We start from the raw sequence: 23,339 nt of genomic DNA on the forward strand, positions 1-23,339 counted from the left end.
TGGATTTTATACAGCAGAGCCTATTCCTTTTTTCAAAAAAAAAAAATTGCCAAAAACTGTATTGGGGATTTTTGTGGGGAATTATAAATTAAATTGGGGATTTTTGGGGATGAAAGCGTCTTACTTTGGGGACAAGAGCCCGAAAAATACTGGCAACACTGGTGGGACCTTCACTGTGTTCTTTTTCGTATACTTCATTTCACTTTCTCCCGCATTTTTTTTTCTCATTGGCATTGGCAATAGCTCAAATAAACTATCGCCGTTATTGATTTGTTACAATCGAAAAACACCACATTGTCATTTATATAAGGACCAGTAATGACTACAACTTGCAACCATATCGTAGAGCATATTTATGACCTTGCCAATATATATGGAGCTTCTTGATTTTATTAGGTTACTACTTTAGGTTTTTGTCACATAACAATTTTGCAATAAATCGACAACAATCATGCAATCCGCATTCAAATCAAGACCAAGGCTATAAATTCAATAGTTCATAAAACGGGAAAGTTCATTTGCCACAAAGACTATGCGTTCTCATTATTATTATTTTTTTATTGGTAGTAGTTGGAACCTTTAGTACAACTAAATGAAAGAAACGAAATGAAACGCCCAATCACCAATCCAGCCCACCCACCCACCTCACCATTTTATTTTTTGCTATTGAACTTAATATGAAAAATGTTATATTTAAAAGTTGTACAGTAACTGTTGCCTGCCTTGCGAAGGTATAAAAACACAGCAAATTAACCTAATTTGATTGTTATGGTGCTAACATTTCCGTTGGGAGGAAAAACGAGAGTTGAGTTTTTACCATGGTGAAAAAATACCACAAATTTTCAAAAAACTGTATTCAAACAACACACAATTTTTCAACAGCACAAACATTCCTGGAGGGACATGAGGAAATTCTCCCAAATCATTGAGTGCTGCACTATTTTCACTTTATTGATAGATGATCAAACCCTTGATTTTTGATGTCAAATTCTAAGTGGTTTCACGCAGTTTGGACTCGGTTATAAAGAAGAGGTCCTTGTCTTTGAGCTAAACATACACACAAAAAAAAATTTCTGATTCAATCACGAAATTAATAGATCCAATTAATTTTTTTAATGAAATGTCTTCAATCACAGAAATGATAGTATCAATTAAAAAATTAATTGACAGCCAATTAAAAAATTCATTGATCCAATTAAAACATTAATTGTTACTATTAATTTGTGTGATTGATTTTTGTTTCAATTAAAACATTAAATTTTTAATTGAATATTTTTTAAAACTCAATTAAGATTTTAATTGGAAAAATTATCGTGATTTTTTTTTTGTGTAGAAACGGCAGCACTTTTTGATAAGAGAGATGTTTAGCACCTGTAGTACCACAATGTACTGAATATTCTAAATATAGCCTAAAATAACTGGCTGGTGTTTGATAATATAATGACTATACCTACCTCAGAAATACACACAAAAAAAATTCAGTCACGAACTGATCCAATTAAGTTTTTAATTAAAATGTCTTCAATCACAGAAATGATAGTATCAATTAAAAAATTTATTGGAAAGTCAATTAAAATATTTATTGGAAAGTCCATTAAACAATTTATTTGATTCAACAATTTTTTTTAATTGAATTGGAAACATTTTCGTGAATTTTTTTCTGTGTAATAAAGTTGGTACTTTTGAACTTCATTCACAAGTACCTCCCAAACGAAATTTTAGTATTTTTGTTTTTTTTGCGTTAATAAAGTTTGTTTAGAAGATGAATTTTTTTGATTTTGATATTGATGTCGTTTATAGGATGTAACAAAATTTAATAAAGGCTACCTCAAACATTTCTTTTTTAATTTTCTGGCTAATTCCATCTTTTGCTTTACATTTACCACTTTCTCGTTCCTAATACGAAGAATTTAGAAGCCAATATCACATTTTATATATTTTTTTCTTTTAATTTTACCTTTTGTCCGGACTGATCATCAGTTTTGTAAGCCAATTAATCTTAATTGAGTTTTAAAAAATATTCAATTAAAAATTTAATTGATACAACAAATCTTTTAATTTAAATAAAAATCAATCTCACACATTAATAGTATCAATTAATTTTTTAATTGGATCAATTAATTTTTTAATTGAAATAATAGTACCAATTAAAAAATTAATTGACAGTCAATTAAAAATTAAATTGTTCCAATTAAAAAATTAATTGATACTATTAATTTGTGTGATTGATTTTTATTTCAATTAAAAAATTTGTTGAATCAATTAAATTTTTAATTGAATAATTTTTAAAACTCAAGATTTTTATTGGAAAAATGTTCGTGAAATTTTTTTCTGTGTACATATAGACCAGCGTGTAATGCACACACAAGTACATTTAACGAAACATTGTTTAAAGAAAACACAAAGGTTAGGTGCAAACTCCTGATGCTCCTGAGCTATCCATTGTTGCACTGGTATTCTATCACAATCTCTATCTATGCAAATTTCTCCAGTGTTGCCGGGTTGGATTTTAGTACAGTGACGTTTTTCTATTCACAATAGTTGTTATTGTAACCAGGGTTGCCATTTTGGTCCGTTCGGATTAAAGTTGGTCCAAAAAAATTATTAAATTTTAAAGTTGGTCCGATGGTCGGACCAAATGGAATTTGGTTGATTTTGGTCCATTTTCGTCAAATCAGTAATTTTTCCAAATTTTCCGTAGAAATACAATTTTGACAAAATTTTCTATAGAAATAAAATTTTGACAAAATTTTCTATAGAAATAAAATTTTGACAAAATTTTCTATAGATGTAAAATTTGAAGAAAATTTTCTATAGAATTAAAATTTGGACAAAATTTTCTATAGAAATAAAATTTGTACCGAAATAAACTTTAATAAAAATTTGTATAGATACAAAATTATGCAAAAATTTTGTAAAAACTTGTATAGAAATAAAATATAGTCTAAATTTTCTAAAGGAATAAAATGTTGGCAAAATTTTCTATAGAAATAAAATGTTGGCTAAATTTTCTATAGAAACGGAATTCTGACAAAATTCCGTAAAGAAATTAAATTTTGACAAAATTTTCTAGAGAAATAAGATGTTGGCTACATTATCTATAGATATAAAATCTTGGCTAAATTTTCTATAAAAATTGAATATAGAGAAAATTTCCTAAAGAAATAAAATTTGGACAAAATTTTCTATAGAAATAAAATTTTGACAAAATTTTCATAGATATAAAATTTTTACAAAATTTTCTATAGAATTAAAATTTGAAGAAAATTTTCTATTGAATTAAAATTTGGACAAAATTTTCTATAGAATTAAAATTTGGACAAAATTTTATATAGAAATAAAATTTGTACAGAAATAAACTTTAATAAAATTTTGTATAGATACAAAATTATGCAAAAATTTTGTAAAAATTTGTATAGAAATAAAATGTTGGCTAAATTTTCTATAGAAATAAAATTTTGCCTAAATTTTCTATAGAAACGGAATTTTGACAAAATTCTGTAAAGAAATTAAATTTTGACAAAATTTCCCAAAGAAATTAAATTTTGGCAAAATTTTCTAGAGAAATAAAATTTTGACAAAATTTTCTATAGAAATAAACTGTTGATAGAAACGTCTATAGAAATAAAATGTTGACAAGATCGTCTATAGAAATAAAATTATGACAATATTTTCTATAGAATTACAATTTGAACGAAATTTTCTATAAAAATAAAATTTTAACAAAAATTTACAGAAATAAAATTTTGACAAAATTTATAGAAATAAAATTTTGACAAAATTTATAGAAATAAAATTTTGACAAAATTTATAGAAATAAAATTTTAACAATTTTTTTTTTATAGAAATAAAAATTTTGAATAAAAATAAAAATTTGACAACATTTTTTATCGAACTAAAACTTGGGAAAATTTTTAACTTTTAAATTATATTAATTTAATTTGGAAGAATTTTCGTCCAATTTTGGAAAAATGTTGGTCCAAAATAAAAATTCATTGTGGCAACGCTGATTGTAACAAACTGGTCATAAATTGGGAATAGCTTGTTGCATTTGAGATTTATTTTAATGCAATGCATTTTGGAAAGAAATTTGAGTTCTTGCATAATTATCAAAAATAAAAATTTTGAATATAAATAAAAATTTTATAAAATTTTTTATCGAACTAAAACTTTGGACAAATTTTAACTTTTAAATTATATTAATTTAATTTGGAAGAATTTTCGTCCAATTTTGAAAAAATGTTGGTCCAAAATAAAAATTCATTGTGGCAACGCTGATTGTAACAAACTTGTCATAAATTGGGAGTAGCTTGTTGCGTTTGAGATTTATTTTAATTCAATGCATTTTGGAAAGAAATTTGAGTTCTTGCATAAATATCAAAAATAAAAATTTTGAATATAAATAAAAATTTTATAAAATTTTTTATCGAACTAAAACTTTGGAAAAATTTTAACTTTTAAATTATATTAATTTAATTCAGAAGAATTTTCGTCCAATTTTGGAAAAATGTTGGTCCAAAATAAAAATTCTTTGTGGCAACGCTGATTGTAACAAACTTGTCATAAATTGGGAGTAGCTTGTTGCGTTTGAGATTTATTTTAATTCAATGCAATGCAGAAATTTGAGTTCTTGCATTTTTCAAAGGCTATTTAAATAATACCCGCAAATACTAACATCATATTTTTTAAAACTAATATAACTACGTTGTAGTTTATTTTCTTCCACCTAAAATCTCTTGGGAATAAATAAAACAAAACACAAATATAAATAAAAACTCAAGTTTGTTTTTTGGGGATCAGTTTTAAGATTCTCTGTTTATTTTTGTTTACTCTTGTATCATTTTTAATTATAGTTTTATTATTATATTAAATTATATAAATTAAATTTCTCCATTACTGTTTGTTGTTGCGATTTCTTCTGGTTTTTTTTGTAATTGTATATTAGGGTAAAATTAAAAATTGCTAAAACTTAATTAAAAATAAAAATTATAAAAAAAATGTTAGACGGATAATGGTTGAAAATCTGGGGACAACAAAACAAAAAATATCGTAATGGACATTTAAAACAAACAAAAATATTTATAATAACTTTAAACACATTAGTTTTTATTTTCGTTTTACAAAAAATGGGAAGCTGAAGATAATACATTTAAAAACAAAATGACTAAAATATTTATATAATTAAATATATATACGTATGTATATTATTTTAAATATTTCACACATCACAAGTGATATTGCAATTTGTGTTGTTGGTTTTTTTTTTATTACGATTTTTTTGTGGTTTTTCTTATTTTGTTTTCTATGAATTCTAGGTATACCATTTATCTTTAAATTTCTATATATGCACTTTTTTTTTCTCATTTATATTCAGAAACATAAATTACAAAGAAAAAACATTAAATGTTTTCTTGTTTTTTTTATATATATTTTTTCACCTTCTTTTTTTTTAAATCATAGTTTTTGAATTAAAAAATATGTGATGTAAAATGCAAACAAATATAAAATAAAATAAATTTAACTTAGGCATTTTCAATGATCAATAATAAAAAAAAAATATTTGTTTGTTGGTATTAACAAGGCTCAAGGAACAGATAAAGGGAAAAAGAAGCTCTTTATTGAAAAAAGGCCTCCTTTTTTGTTTCAGTTTAGACCTAAGTATATTTCTGGCTTTAAGATCTACCACAAGAAAAACATTTTTTTGCTAATAGTAAACATAGATGTAGTTATAATAGTAGATGTAAAAGTAATGTTAAATATAAGAATAAATTAAAACATAAAATGAAATAATAATGCTAAATATGATTCATTTTTTTTTGTTTTGTTTTCATTATACATATTTATGAATTATACATATTAGTAGTTGAAGTTGTTTCTTTGTAGTTTCAATTTTTTTGTTTTCATTTTGTAATAATAGAAAAAGAACGCAATTATAAAGAAACCCTAAAAATGAATACACATCTTTTTATCCTTTACTATAAATTTATCATTTCTGTTTTCAAAAAAAGTTGGTTTTTTTTTTCTCTATAAATCCTTACAAAAGAATTTTTTTACCATTTCCATATGTTTGTTGTTTGTATTAGTGTGTGGATGTGGATGTCGTTACAGTTTTTTTCGTAAATGGCTTAACTTTGTTTCCTTCTTATTGATTTCAAAATTAAAAAATACACTTACTAACTTTGTTTTTGTTCTAGACTTTTTTGTTTATCGCAAATTTAATTTCCTTCATTTCATTAATTTTTATTTAATGTACTCTTTTTTTTGTTGTTGTGGTTTTATAGTTGATGTTTTTCATTTGTAGATAAACTCTAAAGACTTTTTGTTGCTGTTTTCTTTTAGTTGTTTATGTTTATAGTTCTTTTTGTTATTTATTTTCTAGTTGCCTTTTCTTTTCCTACTGTCCTGTGTTTGTTGTTTGTCTGTTATATGTGGCTATACTGATTTCATTGTATGCATTCTATAGCGCCTATAACTTACTGTCCTCTATACTCTTTGAGAATATTGAAGTGTGTGTGTGTGAGTGTGAATGACTGAGAGTACTTGCCTTACTTCCGTTTCCGTTTACTGCATTTGAAATTGGTCACAGTCGATAGATATGGTTACGGGTATGTATGAATTGTTTGTTTTGTATCAACGGGTTTCTTTGGATGTGTATATGAAAGAGAGGGCGAGAGAGAGAGGGTTGTTTCTTCATTGACCCAATAATCTTATTTTTATAGAAAACAAAACATAAATAATGCTCAACAGGTCTACATCGATACTGGCCTAGTATTTTCTAGTATTCAATTTATATTTGCGGAATTTTTTTTTTTTAAACTATGACATACCATTGGAGCAAACCAAAATTCTATAATTAAAACCAATAGCAAAACAATATGGGACATTGACAAAAGAGACTGACTACCTAATGATAGGTGTTGGGTCCCAATTTTTAGTATAGAAGTTAGCATAATAAATAAAAATTTATAAAATATCAATAAATAAAAATTGATTTATATGAATTTGCATTAAAAAAAAAACACAAAATGATCACAAAATTACAAAAATTGCCATATAGTACTTTACCATTTTTCCATATTCTTCAATAAATATTTCCATTTGACAAATTTTAAGAAACAAATTATTCAATAATAATAAATAAAGGGATCTAGACATCATTCTTGGAAAGAGAAGATGAAAGATTGAGTTATCGAAAAGAAATGCAAATCAATATGTGACTAGTGGCCATGTATAAAACAAATCGTTTTTAATTTTCCCAACGCAATTTCTGTATTAGACATACCTAGTTTTGTTTATTTCTTTAATTAGATTCATTTTTAAATGTTTCTTTTTCGATAGGAAATAAAAGGAAACGCAAAAAACAACTTGTTTTCTTTAGTTTTCGTTTTGTTTTCATCTAATTTCCCTTAAACACGTGACACCGATTAGAACTTGTATTTATTTTTATTTCATTTTCTGTTAAAGCGTTTATATATAAATTTTGCTGATTTCTGACGACGATGTGTTTTTCTAGAGGTTCTTGTTTTACTTTTTTTCTACTCTTGTCTCTTTCACTGTTTTGTTTTGTGCTGTTTTCTTTTCGCCTGTAATTAATTTATTTTAGAATTTTACAAATATAAACTCATTTGATGTTCTTGTTGATTTAATGTTTTTTTTTTTCTGTATGTGTTTTTTTTTCAGTTATTATTAATTTCTAGTTTTTTAATTACATAATTTTTCTACTCAACGATATTTTATTTTCATAAAAAAAAATAGTTTAACAAAAATACAAGAGGAAGTCTCAGAGGAAATCATATAAATATATAACCTTTTTTTGTATTATAAAGGAAAAGCTAACACATCTTTCTCCATACATTAAAGCTGTAGAAGGGGGGTTTTTACTGAGGAGAGGGGATATTTAGTTTCATTTTTATTTATTTTTTGTTTTTATATAGGTATATACGTTTCTTTGTAGCTATGTAGTAAATAGAGCTGTAAATATAAATATTAAAATAAAGCGTTACTTTACAATACGTTTTTGTTTTTTGTTTTGTTTTCTTTATTTATTCTTACATCTTCTTCTTTATCATCATATTTAAATGATTTTTTTTTTCTTCTTGTTTGTTTTTGTAATTATAAGGGCATTTGCTGTTATTTATATTTTGCTTCTGTCTTCATCATTTACACCTGAATAGTCTTGTGATTAAATTGTTATATTTATTTTGTTTTTTTTTTTTTTGTTTTCTTACTTGGTTATAGTTTTGTTGTTGTTCCTATTACTTTTTGTTTCAGTGTCTTCTTTTTGTTTATATAAAAATGCCGATAAATGTATGTATGATGGTATGTAAGAAATGTGTTTTGTATAAACATGATGATGAGGATGATGATGTGGATATGGATATGGGGATGGGGATGGTTTTGCGTGAGTGGGTGTTTCTATGTGAGAAAGTATATTTTTCATCTTTTTCTTGATTTCTTTTGTTTTTGTTTTTTTTTCTTTCATATATTACATATACATATAAATATAGTATATATAAACAAATATGGTTATTTTTTGCATGAACTCGTGTTGTTGTTATTTATGAGAAAGTATGATGATGACATATGCAGACAGAAGTCTTGTATTTTGTCTTCTATTTGTTTTCCTTCAGTAGCTGGTATTGTAGTAGTAGCTTTTGTTGTTCTTGTTGTTATTGGTATTTCTTTTTTTTTTTATTAGTTTGTCTTACTTTCAGTTTTTATGATAACAACGATCAATTATTCTATTTAACTTTCGAAATGTCATATATACTTATTTATGTTCTCTTAATAATCCTGTGTTGTTGTTTGTTGTTTTTGTTCTCTCTCTTTAAAGTGTTTTCATGAGAATAAAATTTTTATTCTTCGAAAAAGAAACAAATGTATATGCTCGTATCTCCATGTATAAAAAGTGACAGTGTTTCTATGTAGCTGTGTGTGAAATAACTTTGACAATGGATGGCGAGAGTTATGGCAAACGACATTTGTTACTCCTTTGTATTAGCTATATAGGTGTGTATGGGGTTTGTGAGATAATATGTCTTTTTTTCTCCTTCTCTTCATCATTGAATATGAATTTCGGTTATGCTCTGTGGTGGCATATACCCCACATATACACATCGTGCCAGTATGCATGATGGCAAGTAAACAACATAACGGTGATTTATTAACGAAATGTTTTTCTTATTTTGTCGATTTTTGTTGGTGTTATTTTTTCAATGGTTAGTGTGTATTTACTAAGTAAGTATAGTGTCTATGGATGTGTGTAACTGTGTGTTATTTTATAAACTTTTTGAAATGATAACCCGTATATTCCGCACACCCTATCCTTCATATTAGCTCATGAGAATGGTGTGTTATTGTTATTATTGTTGTGATTGATGTTCTAGTTGTTGTTCTTGTTGTTGTTGTAGTTACAAAGCATCTCATTCTTCTTCACTGCTTCCTTTGCGCATTGTCTCTGCTATATTTATCTCTTGATGATGATGTAAGGATTAAAGGCCTAGATGTTTTCTGCACTTTTAAGGTTGTTGTATACCTTGGAATCTTTAGCCAAGACCAGGTCTTTAACAGTTACATCCTTCTCAGGCTGACAAAGAGTTGATTTTGTGATTTTCTTAAGAGTTCTTCTTATCCATGCCATTGTCTTTTCAGTTTATCCTCTTTTTTTTAAACACTCAAGGACATTCCCATATTTTATATGTAGTAGTATGGTTGTGTGTATGTGTGTATAGTTAGCAAAGTATCAAAAAAACATTGTTCCATTTTTTTATGTTTTATTTTATTTTTCTCAATTATTTATTTATTAATTTTTATAATATTGCTTTGGTGTTTACTGCAATGACAATGACCGGATTACCAGGATCACAAGTTGTAGAATGAAATCAACAGAGGGATTATATGGAATAGAGAAAAACAGGGGAGAAAGAAAAAAATAATAAATAGTTAATTATATATAGGTTATATTATAATTGGATAAAATATTAATTCGAATGTCCATGATAATCTATATGTTTAGTATTCACGTAATAAATGAAATGAAATTAAATTGAATTTTGCCACATTTTCAATATTATGATGTATATAAATATAAAACACTTCAATTTAACAAACACCACATGCAATCCATAGAGTTAGTAAACAAGAAAATAAATTACATATGACTTGCAACACAATTATTTAAGAAAAAAAAAGATAAATGAAGACTAAAATATATTACCAAAAGTTTTCGGGAGTAAATTCAGGTTTAATGGCTCTTGATGACAATACTTTTTAAGAAAGTGGAATTTCGTTTTTCTAAAATTTCTTTCCTTAAGAAAGTATTTTTTCTTTGGATATAGGAACAAGTAAAAAACGCTCTAAGTTGAACCGGTCAAAATATAGATTTGAATCATTAAGATCTGCTGCCGAAATCAACTAATAATATATAAAATATATCGTGACTAGAAGAGACAGATTGGCAAATGGGCCATAGATATTTGGTATATTGATGTAATGTATTTGTTTATCTTATAAGAAGAGAGGATATAATCATTGGATTTTGAAATATGTGGAAAATTCCTATATATATAATCCGAGAAATATTGAATCATTGGATTAAATATATAAAAAGTTCAAATATAGACAAAAGTCACACTAGGCAAATATTTGACCAAAATGGGCTTCAAACTATTTTCCAGTAGCTAGATATCTACCTTTGTGTGACTTACCCGTAAGATTTATTTTGAGGATTTTGCTTCTTTGATTTAAAGATTTTTTTTTGTGTATATTTACATGCTTGTTAATTTTCTGTCATTCTGTATTTTAAAAGCCCTGACGATATCTTTGTTGTATCTCTCGACCTTAATGCATGGATTTTTGAACCTCAAAGATTTTGTGTGGACAATCATTTGACAATAACAAAACACTTATCACAGTCATTTTAATGGACAAAATGAACCATAAAATGCTGAAATTAAAATCGTCTCTCTATAATAACAACCAAGCCCTCACTATAAAAACGAAAAATAAACGGTAGCAATAACAACAACAACCCTAGCCCAACCTGCAGATGTTGAATTGCATAGACGACAAAGCATTGCCACTTTAATTGCGTGAATGTGAACGCGAGTGTAAGTAATGTTCGTGTCACGTTCTTTGTTGTAATTAGAGGTCATTACATTTAACGAGAGTGCACAGTAATGACATGACAACAACAACAACAACAATGCAACAATGATAACAACTACAGCAGCAGTTTTATGAGCTATACCGATGAACAAGCAATTTTGAGTTTTCCCATCTCTTTCGTTCACAAAAAACTCGAGAGGTGTATGTATACACGTGTGTCCTTAAGGAATGAGACAACAAAATATAATAATAATAATCAAGAGAACAACAACAAAACATGAGGAAAGGGAAAGTTTCGGAGAGTTCGGCTTCGATTCGTCGGAATTGTGGGAGAAAATCAACAATTCTAGACCAGTAATCAGTATCGGATTGCGATAAACAGCTTTAATAAAATAAAATAAAATAAAATAAAATAACATAACGTAACATAAAATTAAATAAAATAAAATAAAATAAAATAAAATAAAATAAAATAAAATAAAATAAAATAAAATAAAACAAAATAAAATAAAATAAAATAAAATAAAATAAAATAAAATAAAATAAAATAAAATAAAATAAAATAACATAACGTAACATAAAATAAAATTAAATAAAATAAAATAAAATTAAATAAAATTAAATAACATAAAATGAAATGAAATGATATAAACAAGAAAATACGGCCAGGCCGAAGCTTATGTACCCTCCACCATGGATTGCGTAGAAACTTCTACTGAAGACTGTCATCGAATTACTTGGGTTGCGGTAACACTTGCCGATGGCAAGGTATCTTAAAACTTCCTAACACCGTCTTCTAAATTACAAGGTAGTCCATACGTAGTTTATATTAAACTAAAAAAAAAACGATTAAATACATATAAAATTAAGTTTAAATTTTCTATAGATATACAATTTTGACAAAATAAAATTTTGACAACAATTTCTATAGAAGTAAAATTTGGAAAAGAATTTCTATAGAAATAAAATTTGGAAAAAAAATTCTATAAAAGTAAAATTTTGACAAAATTTTCTAGAGAAATAAAATTTTGACTAAATTTTCTATAGAAATAAAATTTTAACAAAATTTTCTATAGAAAAAAAATTTTGACAAAATTTTCTATAGAAATAAAATTTTGACAAAATTTTCTATAGAAATAAAATGTTGACAAAATTTTCTATAGAATTAAAACGTTGACAAAATTTTCTATGGAAATAAAATTTTGACAAAATTTTCTATAGAAATAACATTTTGACAATGTTTTCCATAAAAATAAAATTTTGGTAGAATTTGGCAACCATGAATATGAACCGATATGGACCAATTTTTGTGTGATTGGGGATCGGCTATATATAACTATAGACCGATATGGTCCAATTTTGGCATGGATATTAGCGGCCTTATACTTACACCACGTTGCAAATTTCAACCGGATCGGATGAATTTTGCTCCTCCAAGAGGCTCCGGAGATCAAATCTGGGGAACGGTTTATATGGGGGCTATATATAATTATGGACCGATATGGACCAATTCTTGCGTATTTGTTAGAGACCACATTCTAACACCATGTTCCAAATTTCTACCGGATCGGATGAATTTTGCTCCTCCAAGAGGCTCCGGAGGAAAAATCTGGGAATCGATGTATATGGGGGCTATATATAATTATGGACCGATATGGACCAATTTTTGCATGGTCATTAGAGAACATATACCAACACCATTTTCCAAATTTCAGCCGGATCGGATGAATTTTTCGTTTCTTAGAGGCTCCGCAAGCCAAATCGGGGGATCGGTTTATATGGGGGCTAGGCTATATATAATTATGGACCGATGTGGACCAATTTTTGCATGGTCATTAGAGAACATATACCAATACCATGTACCAAATTTCAGCCGGATCGTATGAAATTTGCCTTTCTTAGAGGCTCCGCAAGCCAAATTGGGGGATCGGTTTATATGGGGACTATATATAATTATGGACCGATGTGGACCAATTATTGCATGGTTGTTAGAGACCATATACTAACACCATGTACCAAGTTTCAGCCGAATCGGATGAAATTTTGTTCTCTTAGAGGCTCCGCAAGCCAAATCGAGGGATCGGTTTATATGGGTGCTATATGTAATTTTGGACCGATATGGACCAATTTTTGCATGGTTGTTAGAGACCATATACTAACATCATGTACCAAATTTCAGCCGGATCGGATGAAATTTGCTTCTCTTAGAGCAATCGCAAGCCAAATTTGGGAGTCCGTTTGTATGGCTATACGTAAAAGTGGACCGATATGGCCTATTTGCAATAACATCCGACCTACATCAATAAAAACTACTTGTGCCAAGTTTCAAGTCGATAGCTTGTTTCGTTCGGAAGTTAGCGTGATTTCAACAGACATGCTCAGATCGACTCAGAAGTTCACCACGACCCAGAATACACAGAAAAAAAATTCACGAAAAATTTTCCAATTAAAATTTTAATTGAGTTTTAAAAAATATTCAATTAAAAATTTAATTGAATCAACAAATTTTTTAATTGAAACAAGAATCAATCACAAAAATTAATAGTATCAATTAATTTCTTAATTGGATCAATTAATTTTTTAATTGACCTTCAATTAATTTTTTAATTGATACTATCATTTCTGTGATTGAAGACATTTCAATTAAAAAATTAATTGGATCAATTAATTACGTGATTGAATCAGAAAAAAAATTTTTTGTGTGTATATATACTTTATGGGGTCTTAGAGCAATATTTCGATGTGTTGCAAACGGAATGACGAAGTTAATATACCCCCATCCTATGGTGGAGGGTATAATAAAAGATAATAAAAATTAACAAAATGAAATGAAATAAAATAAAATAAAATTCCAAAGGATGTTTTACAAGTGTACTTACTATTTAATAATTAATTGAATTGAACTGAACTGAACTAAAGTCAAATTGGCTTTAATAAATCTTAACCCCTTCAAAAATATTATAGAATCGTCATAAAATTCCTTGATTTTTTTTTTTGCAATGAATAAAAAATCATGTCTTTTTTATCACCAAATTACATCATTCAATTCTTAATTTATTCCGTTTTATACATGTTTACATATCTCTATAATCCAAAAAAAAAAATTTTTTTTTGAAAATTTCGAAATTATCATTATTTCCCCGTTTTAATATAAAATTAATCAAAGAAATAATTACAAAATATTTTCGTTGTACATTTAATTAAATCCAAAAAAGTATCTTTGCGTGCAAATTTGCCCACAATAATTCAAAATTATTGCACTAATTAAAGTCATATTTCCACGGCGTCTTTCGTTGATAAGTCATTGTAGGAATGCACGATTGATTGCTCATTTGTATGCATTTATATTTAGCTAAATGCATGAACGTGTAAAATAATGAATAAAAAAATAATTCAAATATTTATAGAAGGGGTCTGGTTCTCTATATTACAATTGTCTATATATACATGGTATAAAATTATTTTTCAATACTATGAACTGTTCTTGTTAAATTTAGAAAAAATGTCAATAATGCAGTTATGGAAAAAAAATAATTTAACATCGTTATGTTAAAATATGTTTGCAATTTATAGAAATTACTCAAACGGTAAACGATGTCAAAACATTAAAATGTACAAAAACAAATTTGAAGATTATCGATACGAGATTTTCTTAATTAGAAAAATATAAAAGCTAGACTTCAAGTTGTGTTTCTTCCTTCAAATCATTTCATTTGATTTCGCATCTTTAGCTTATAAATGAAGGTCAATATCTTTAGACCCCAAGTCAATGTAATAAAAAGAAAATCATTATTTTCCCATATTTCGCTTGATCGGGGTAGAGAGATGACATTTGCTACTAAAAAAAACTTAAAGAAAGTTACGATTATCTAAAATTGAATGAGGCACTTTCCCTTGTGAATTATTCAAAATAAAGTATTTTCAACATTATTGGCCAAAGAACACGAAAAGATGTCATAATAGAATTTAATGGGCATAAACAGCATGTATGAAAGTGTATGGACACAAATACAAAAAAAAATAAAATATTTTAATATAGATAATATTTTTTATATGATAAATATACATATATGTATGTATATAAATAAACTATACCATAGTACATACATATGTTTATAGATACGATTTTAATTTGTGTATATTCACATTAAAAATATGTTCTCCTCAGGCGAATGGTGGAATCAGAAGCAGCAAAAAAAAAACAAAAACAGAAGAAATACCAAAACCCACGCAATTAAAGACTAGACCGTGATTTTTGTTCACACATTTAGCCAAATAAAAATTAACAAAACAAATATTTTGAAATACAAAAAGAAAAACAAACCAAGCATCTTAAGTTTTACTTCATTTCATATGACCTACACACAATGACAGTCATTCTTTCAGTTTTTATTTCTTTTAACATTTTTGCCATACATTTGTATTGTTTTATGGCAAATATGTGTAAATATTTTGAAAAAAAAAAAAATTTTTTTTTGAACAATCAAGTGACTTAGCTTCATAAAACAAATCTACAAAGCAGAGTTTACAATAGAAATATATTAAGCAATTCACCTGATTTATATGAGCAAAATATTAGCAATTTGGGAATAAAATAAATGTGTCAACTATAATTTTTAAACTAATTAGATAACAAATATATAAGATTTTATTATCTGGTAGATTGGTAGAATTCTTGATGTTTTGGTAGATTTTGCAAAATATTCCTCAACAACTAAATTTTGACAAAATTTTCTATAGAAATAAAATTTTGACAAAATTCTCTATAGAAATAAAATTTTGAGAAAACTTTCTATAGAAATAAAAATTTGAGAAAATTTTCTATAGGAATAAAATTGTGAGAAATTTTTCTATAGAAATATAATTGAGAAAATTTTCTATAGAAATAAAATTTTGACAATATTTTCTATAGAAATAAAATTTTGAGAAAATTTTCTATAGCAATAAAATTTTGAAAGAATTTTCTATAGAAATTACATTTTCAGAAAATTTTCTATAGAAATCAAATTTTGAGAAAATTATCTATTAGAAATAAAATTTTGACAAAAATTTCGATAGAAATAAAATTTTGACAAAAATTTCGATAGAAATAAAATCTTGACAAAATTTTCTATAGAAATCAAATTTTGAAAAAAAAAATCCTATAGAAATAAATTTTTGAGAAAACTTTCTGTAGCAATAAAGTTTTGACAATATTTTCTATAGAAATAAAATGTAGACAAATTTGACAAAATTTTCTATAGAAACAAAATTGTGAAAAAATTTTCTATAGAAATAAATTTTTTAGAAAATTTTCTATAGAAATCAATTTTTTGAGAAAATTTTCTATAGTAATAAAGTTTTGACAATATTTTCTAAAGAAATAAAAATTTGACAAAATTTGCTATAGAAATCAAATTTAGACAAAATTTTCTATAGAAATACAATTTTGAGAAAATTTTCTTTGGAAATCAAATTTTGACAAAATTTTCAGTAGAATAAAATTTAGATTTTCAATAGAATAAAATTTTGACAAAATTTTCAATGGAATAAAATTTTGAAAAAATTTTCTATAGAAATCAAATTTTGAGAAATTTTTCCATAGAATTCAAATTTTGAGAACAGTTTCTTTAGAAATAAAGTTTTGAGAAAACTTTCTATAGAAATAAAATTTTTACAAAAATTTCTACAGAAATCAAATTTTGAGAAATTTTCTTTAGAAATAAAATTTTGACAAAATTTTCTATAGAAATAAAATTTTGACAAAATTCTATATAGAAATAAAATGTTAACAAAATTTTCTATAGAAATAAAATTTTGACAAAATTTTCTACAGAAATAAAATTTTGAGAAAATTTTCTATAGAAATCAATTTTTTGAGAAAATTTTCTATAGTAATAAAGTGTTGACAATATTTTCTAAAGAAATAAAATGTAGACAAAATTTTCTATAGAAATAAAAATTTGACAAAATTTGCTATAGAAATCAAATTTGGACAACATTTTCTATAGAAATAAAATGTTACCAAAATTTTCTATAGAAATAAATTTTTTACAAAAATTTCTTAGAATTCAAATTTTGAGAAATTTTCTTTAGAAATCAAATTTTGAGAAATTTTCTTTAGAAATCAAATTTTGAGAAAATTTTCTATAGAAATCAAATTTGGGCAAAATTTTCTATAAAAATACAATTTTGAGAAATTTTCTTTAGAAATAAAATTTTGACAAAATTTTCTATAGAAATAAAATTTTGACAAAATTTTCTATAGAAATAAAATTTTAACAAAATTTTCTATAGAAATAAAATTTTGAAATAATAAAATTAAAATTTTGAAATAATAAAATAAAATTTTATAAAACACTGCAAAATTTGGTAGTTTTTTGGTAAAATTTTGTTAAAAATTTGGCTCAAGTGGCAACCGTGGTCGGAATCCCGCTATAAAATTTCACGACATTCAATAGAACTGCAATTTTACTTCGTGTTTTTCATCTTAAATAATTATTAATTATATATTTATGTTAGTCATACGCCCCATTTCACCGAAATTAAAACAACCATACGTGACCTAGTCCAATATTAAAGTAATAAGGTATTTAAACTATGTAGTTCATTGAGTAGAAGCACTCTAAAAAAAACAATTTTATTTGTTTTAAATGTAGGGATGACACATCGATATATATTGACTTCAATATAACGCAAGAGAACTATTGTATTTTTAATTTAAGCAGTACACAAAAAACAAATTTTGTGATTTATTTAACCTAGGATAGGCGATAAGCTTTCGATCACTAAGCGCGCAAAGTCAAATTTGGTCTGGCCAGACCAAGTAGTCTATCCTAGGGTTAAATAAAAAATTAATTTATTTTATAACAACTTTCAATTAATTTTTGATTCAATTAAAAATTCAATCACAGTTTTAATATGGATCCTTTCTATAGAAATCAAATTTGGACAAAATTTTCGATAGAAACACAATTTTGAGAAAATTTTCTTCAGAAATCAAATTTTGAGAAAATTTTCTAGAGAAATAAAATTTTTATAAATTTTCTATAGCAGTAAAATTTTGACAAAATTTTCTATAAAAATAACATTTTGACAAAATTTTCTATAAAAATAACATTTTGACAAAATTTTCTATAAAAATAACATTTTGACAAAATTTTCTATAGAAATGAAATTTCGCTAAAATTCCTTACCAACTAAATTTAGAAAAAAAAATCTATAGAAATAAATTTTTTAAAAAATTTTCTATAGAAATAAATTTTTTAAAAAAATTTCTAAAAAAAATTTACAAAATTTTCTACAGAAATCAAATTTTGACAAAATTTTTTCTATTGAAATACAATTTTGACAATATTTCCTATAGAAATAAAATTTTGACATTTTCTATAGAAATAAAATTTTGATACAATTTTCTGTAGAAATAAAATTTTGATAAAATTTTCTGTAGAAATAAAATTTTGATAAAATGTTCTGTAGAAATAAAATTTTGACAAAACTTTTGATAAAACACTGCAAAATACGATTTTTCTATTAAGTAGTTTATTGGTAAAATTTTGTTAAAAATTTGGTAGATTATTTGTGGCTCAAGTGGTAACCGTGGTTGGAATCCCGCTATAAAATATCACGACATTCAATATTACTACTGCAATTTTGTTTCGTGTTTTTCATCCTAAAAAATTATTATATTATATATTTATGTTAATCATACGCACCATTTCACCGAAATTAAAATAATCATACGTGACCTAGTCCAATATTAAAAGTAATAAGGTATTTCAACTATGTAGTTCATTGAGTAGAATTTTAAACAAGCACTCTAAAAAAACAATTTTATTTGTTTTAAATGTAGGGATGACATATCGATATATATATATATATATATATATATATATATATATATATATATATATATATATATATATATATATATATATATATATATATATATATATATATATATATATATATATATATATATATATATATATATATATATATATATATATATATATATATATATATATATATATATATATATATATATATATATATATATATATATATTGGCTTCAATATAACGCAAGAGAACTGTTGTATTTTTAACATAAGCAGTACTAAAAAATTAAGTAATAAAAAATTAATTTATTTTATTAGCAACTTTCAATTAGTTTTTGATTCAATTAAAAATTCAACCACAGTTTTAATATGGATATAAAAAATATTTAAATCAATTTCATTAGCAACTTTCAATTAATTTTCGATTCAATTAAAAATGTAATTGATGTTGATTGTATAACACAATTAATTTTTTAATTAAAAACGTAAATATCTTTAATCGCTTTCTTTACTATGTTAGTGTTTTCAGTTTGATTAAAAAATGGATTGTTTCATTAAATGTTTAATTAAAAATTTAAAAAAAAAAAAACATTGTTCAACTGACTGCCTGAGACATTCAAGTTTGATTAAAAATTTAATTGTATTAATTATTTTTGTAATTGGAAATATTTTGGTGATATTTTTTCTGAGATTAAAGCTGTGGGGTACACCCAGAAAAAAGGGGCTCTAATGCCAACTGAACTTTATTTTTTATTTTCTTCAATTTGACAAAAATTATTAACTTATTGGTAACATGTTGCAATTAGAAAACTATTGCAGTTAAAATTTTCTAAAATAAACCCACATTTTCTTCCACGGTGGGTTCACTTTTTTTTTTTGGTGTAGCTATACATTATTTTGTTTTTGATTGATATTCTAAACCAAAGTTGATATCGTAAAACTGTATTCTTAGATCAAAAAAAAAACTATACATTGAAAAAAAAAAAACTTGCGAAGTTAATATTAAATTTTCAAATATTTTTATTTTAAAATTTGGAATTCAAGTTTTTGGAATAGTTTCACAGTGGCTGAAGTCTATAGTTTCCAATGAAAAGTAAACAAAATTTATTTGAATTAATGTTATTTTATGTATTGCTATCTTCTTTCTAGCATGCTTTGTCTGACAGATAGACAATCATAGATAGTCTTACACGCTAAACCATCACAACCGGCCGGTTTTTTGCGTATTTTAATTGTCTCGCAAAATTTAGCCTCGAGACAAATCAATTAAGAATGTGTGTAAAATTTGTTTCTTTTCTGTTTATTTTTTATTACTCCCCGTTTCTCTTTGTTTCTCCTCTACCCTACTTCCCCCGCACTAAGGGTTTGTTGATTAGTGATGGTAGTTATTTTTGTACATTTTTTGTTTTGTTTATTTTTTATCTGAGTGTTTTTTTTTCGGAAAAGTTATGTCAATTTATATTAGCCACTTTACATAAACTCCCCCACCTCACCCTTTCGTACGAGCAAAAGCCATAATCAAATTCGTTGATTTATATGTGGTTGAGCCATAAAAGTTTTGCCTACAAAACACCCCACAAATTGCCCTTCACGATAGAACTTAAAATGGGCTTTTGAAGTACAACGATGGAACCCCTCCGCTACAGTAAAAATAAAACAAAACACAAAATAAATTGAAAAGCGTCAAAGGGGGAAAAGGAACACAAAAATCAATTTGCTATCTGAAACATTTGAAAATAGCTACAAAAAAACCACCAACAACAACAAACGGCAGAAACCAGAAGCAGTCTATAATGTTGTTATGGTTGGTTGAATTTATACCTCATGGGGGAATATAAAACACTTGTTTTTCCAATTTGTCTTTCTGAGAAATCTAAAAAATCAAATGATAACTCCCCACCAATGTGGTATTAATTTAATCAAAGTTTTCTTTGCAGCCATTAAATATACTGCTTTGTTCGAGTATAAAACAAAGTAGATGCATAAAAAAGCTCATTTGAATTACCGATATTATGTTTTATAGCACCACAATGACGTTAGTTAAGCAGTTTGTGTTCCTTAGTTTGGTATAGTCACTTAGAGAAGCTCTAAAGGAATCGGAATATAGCTAGAGTTTTAAGGTTTCTAAGGTTTAACTGCCCTTTATTATTTATTTAATATGAATTATGTTATATAATCTGGTGTGCTGATTCTAGAAAGATAAATCTTTTGGGCCAGAAATGCGCGGGTCTTGAGCAATAACATAAAAACGATAACAATTTTAATCAACATAAAAAAAGACTTAACCCTTAATTGCGCACTGTATCTTTTAAGATACAACCAAGAAAAAAATTCTTACGTCTTAAAATGTTGGCCGAATTCTATGAAATCAAAATTGATGCATTTAAAACATCATAATGCTTTTTTTAAATATTTTTTTTTTTCGAAAGTGATTGGAAATCCAATTTTAACAAAAAAATTCATAAAACTACAAATTGGAACTTAAATAATATTTACCAGAGATGGAAGTAATGTTGTTAAAAATATCTCTATTATCTACTAAAATCAAATTGTTTATTTGTAATTAAAAACTTAGTTTAATGCACACTGTATTTTTTAAAATACAACCATTTTTTTTTTTTTTTTTGAAAAAAAAAACATTTTTTTTTTGAAAAAAAATGAGGTATGCAGATGTTGTTTTCTACCATTTTGCATATTATATATTTTTTTCGGAGGAATCATTGATCTTGGGCATTTAAGGGTTAAGAAAATTGTATTGAATTGATTGAAAAGTTTTTTACATTTTTTTTATTAAAAATGATTCCATTTAAAATTTTAATAAAATAACAAAAATTTCAAATTAAATATGCCTAGAAAAAAACAAAAAAAAATAATTCCAATTAAAAAAAATTATTAAAATTTAAACTCCAAATGAAACAATTAAGTTTTTGATCAAATTAAAAAAGAAAGTGAGTTAAGAAAATTATTGATTTTTTTTAAGCACAATAAAAAAATAGAAAATAATACAAGACATAATTGATTGTAACCGATAGATTTATCATTTATTTTTTGTAAATATAATGTTTGCTCATATTTCGTACACGCATACAATTTAGCTCTTGGTAATGCTACAGGGAAATACTTTATCCACAAGACAGACTCTTGAAAAAGTAAAAATTTCAATTTAATAGCATACCAATATTAGTGTTGCCAGTATTGGGGATTTTCCCCCAAATTGGGGATATATTTTCATGAATGGGGACGAAATTTCTGAGTTGGGGACATGGGGGTTTGGTGGGGAATTTTCATAAATTTGGGAATTTTTGTAGGGATTTTTTGCGAGAATTATTTTATTTTTTTTTTTAACAAAATTTTATTTCTATAGGAAATTTGGTCAAAATTCTATTTCTATAGAAAATTTTGTCAAAATTTTATTTTTATAGAAAATTTTGTCAACATTTTATATCTATAGAAAATTTTGTCAACATTTTATATCTATAAAAAATTTTGTCAAAATTTTATTTCTATATAAAATTTTGTTAAAATTTTATTTCTATAGAAAATTTTGTTAAAATTTTATTTCTATAGAAAATTTTTTTAAAATTTTATTTCTATAGAAAATTTTGTCAAAATTTTATTTCTATGGAAAATTTTGCCAAAATTGTATTTTTATAGCAAATTTTGTCAATTTTTTTCTATACAAAATTTTGTCAAAATTTTATTTCTATAGAAAATGTTGTTAAAATTTTATATCTATAGAAAATTTTGTTAAAATTTTATTTCTATAGAAAATTTTGTTAAAATTTTATTTCTATAGAAAATTTTGTCGAAATTTTATTTCTATAGAAAATTTTGTCAAAATTTTATTTCTTTAGAAAAATTTTTCAAAACTTTATTTCTATAGAAAAAATTCTCAAATTTTCATTTCTATAGAAAATTTTGTCAAAATTTTATTTCTATAAAAAATATTGTCAAAATTTTATTTTTATAGAAAATTTTGTCAAAATTTTATTTCTATAGAAAATGTTGTCAAAATTTTATATCTATAGAAAATTTTATATCTATATAGAAATCTATCACGAAATTAATCGATCCAACTAATTTTTAATTGAAATGTTTTCAATCACAAAAATGATAATATCAACCATCAAAGTCAATTAATATTAAAAAAATAATTGATACAATTATGTGCTCGATTTTTGTATCAATTGAATAATTTGTTGAATCAATTAAATTTTTAACTGAATACTTTTTAAAATTCAATTCAAAATTTTAATTGGAAACATTTTTATTATATTTTTTCTGTGCAGCGAACGATTGTTGAAAGAAGTGGCACTTCTTTTTTACGAAATAAGATCGAGTTTACATGGAGAAATTGGCCGCTTTATGACTCCAAATTACATAATGAAAATAAAATTAAAAAATAAAATAAAATA

The 23,339-nt window shown here is 25.1% G+C and overlaps 1 protein-coding gene across 3 annotated transcripts in view; it reads right to left on the reverse strand.

The window, feature by feature from the left end:
• Positions 1-7,896: 7,896 nt before the first annotated feature.
• Positions 7,897-23,339, reverse strand: part of Pka-C1 (Protein kinase, cAMP-dependent, catalytic subunit 1) — a 30,116-nt gene continuing 14,673 nt past the window's right edge. For all 3 annotated transcript variants that reach the window (XM_075293200.1, XM_075293202.1, XM_075293201.1), the window contains exon 3: positions 7,897-9,832. The gene's annotated coding sequence lies outside the window, so the exon portion shown is untranslated. The remainder of the gene's footprint in view (positions 9,833-23,339) is intronic.

Source organism: Haematobia irritans, chromosome 2 (genome assembly GCF_050003625.1).
Source record: "Haematobia irritans isolate KBUSLIRL chromosome 2, ASM5000362v1, whole genome shotgun sequence".
Lineage (NCBI taxonomy): Eukaryota > Metazoa > Arthropoda > Insecta > Diptera > Muscidae > Haematobia > Haematobia irritans.